The sequence below is a fragment of the Limulus polyphemus genome, unplaced genomic scaffold (genome assembly GCF_000517525.1).
Source record: "Limulus polyphemus unplaced genomic scaffold, Limulus_polyphemus-2.1.2 Scaffold3481, whole genome shotgun sequence".
Taxonomy (NCBI): domain Eukaryota; kingdom Metazoa; phylum Arthropoda; class Merostomata; order Xiphosura; family Limulidae; genus Limulus; species Limulus polyphemus.
The window spans coordinates 24,267-26,063 of record NW_013669091.1 but is presented as its reverse complement, the minus strand read 5'-3'; the positions used below and the strand labels follow the sequence as shown (position 1 = coordinate 26,063).

Genomic DNA, 1,797 nt, shown 5'->3' with positions numbered 1-1,797 from the left:
CAAACAAACAAACAAACAATTGTGCAGACGAAGATGGTGTATCAAATGATCGTTTGTTTCACACTTAAACTCTATCGTACGATTATGGTTTATCGACATCAGAAAGTTCACGCCTAGATCGAATATTGCTTCTATACCTAAATACTAAAATATCACAGAATTATGGTTCATCAACATCAGAAAGTTCACGCCTAGATCGAATATTGCTTCTATACCTAAATACTAAAATATCACAGAATTATGGTTCATCAACATCAGAAAGTTCACACCAAGGTCTTTGAGATAATATCATTCTGATAAGATTAAAATAAAAACAATTTGTCTAGCGATTCTGGTGACCTTTACAACAATTACTTAAACTTTTTTGTTATCATATGTTCCAAAATTTGTCTAGGTGACAATGCATACTTTCTTGTATGTGTGTTGCACCAACATAGTGACAACGTTTTTGCCGGGACAGTCCCGGTTTTTAGTAGTTTGTCCCAGTGTCCCGAGAAAAGTTCTCGAGACGCAGTCCTGGCTTTATGATAAAAACATCAAACTATCTGTCACATCGAATCAAGAATGTAATAGGCCTACTTGATTAACTCGTTATTGTAACACGTACTCTCCTGCCGCCAAACTATCTAGAAAGTGGTAAAAAAACCCAGATCTGCGTAGGTTTTTTGTGAGTACTAGTGTAGTAGACCTAAAGCAGTTGGTGGATGTGTGGTGGACGATTAAACGTCAGTACTGTTCAATAAAATATTTTTATTATTGAAAATATTTAACTTATCATGGGATCAAAATGCCGAAAAGAAAGTTGTTGTTTTTTCAGATACTTTGAAAGCAGGCTTGCCTTATTCCTAAAGGCAAGTGAGTTGGATAACAATCAGAGATTTGGAGACAAATTAAAAGTTGAAAGACCCAAGGTTTATTTGACCGAGCAAAGCGAGGGAATGTGCGCCATAGGAACAGCCATTATGGCCGGGGTCCAAGGCTCGCCTTAGGACCCTGGATGCTTTTGTAATTTTCTGAATTATAATGCGTTCCTACGTCGCTGTCAAAGTCGAATGCACTGCTTGCAAAGCTATGTTTTTGATAGCACACGGTGGAAAATCGGACATTAAGTATCACACTGCAAAGAAAAAGAACAAGGACCATTTTGAAATTAGGGGCAAGGACTGGGCTGTTCTGGTTTGGAAATTTGGTCACTCTACATCGATATGTCATAATTCTTTTAACTGTTTCTTTTTGTGAGTTTTCAAACAAACTGCATTGTTCTGTAATATAGATATCTATTTATCGTTCTTTACAATTATTCCTTATAACTTTGGACGATAGATGTCAATGCCGTATCAGATATTAAACATCAAGATTATTATGGAATTAAAGGAGAATGTTGTTGAGTTTTGAGAATGAAACTGTTAAGAAAAGTTAGAGAAGGATAACACGAATGTTAAAATTCTTAAATAACTGAAAAAGTAGTTGTCAGATTACAAACTGTCAAGAAGTAAACATAAACTCTCACTAGGTAATAATTTAATCAAGTGCAAGAAGTAAACACATGCTTACTAATATGATGATTATCAGATAATTAACCTATTTGAAATGTTTTGTCAATCAGAAAGAAAAGCTCGAGCAACCAGATAGCAGGGCCTGGCATGACCAGGTGGTTAGGGCGCTCGACTCGCAATCTGAGGGTCGCGGGTTCGAATCCCCGTCGCACCCAACATGCTCGCCCTTTCAGCCGTGGGGGCGTTATAATGTGACGGTCAATCCCACTATTCGTTGGTAAAAGAGTAGCCCAAGAGTTGT

At 37.2% G+C, this 1,797-nt stretch overlaps 1 protein-coding gene across 2 annotated transcripts in view; it reads right to left on the bottom strand.

Moving 5' to 3' along the window:
• Positions 1 to 1,797, bottom strand: part of LOC106469430 (zinc finger protein GLIS3-like) — an 84,125-nt gene that overhangs the window by 62,861 nt on the left and 19,467 nt on the right. The gene's annotated exons all lie outside the window — the stretch shown is intronic.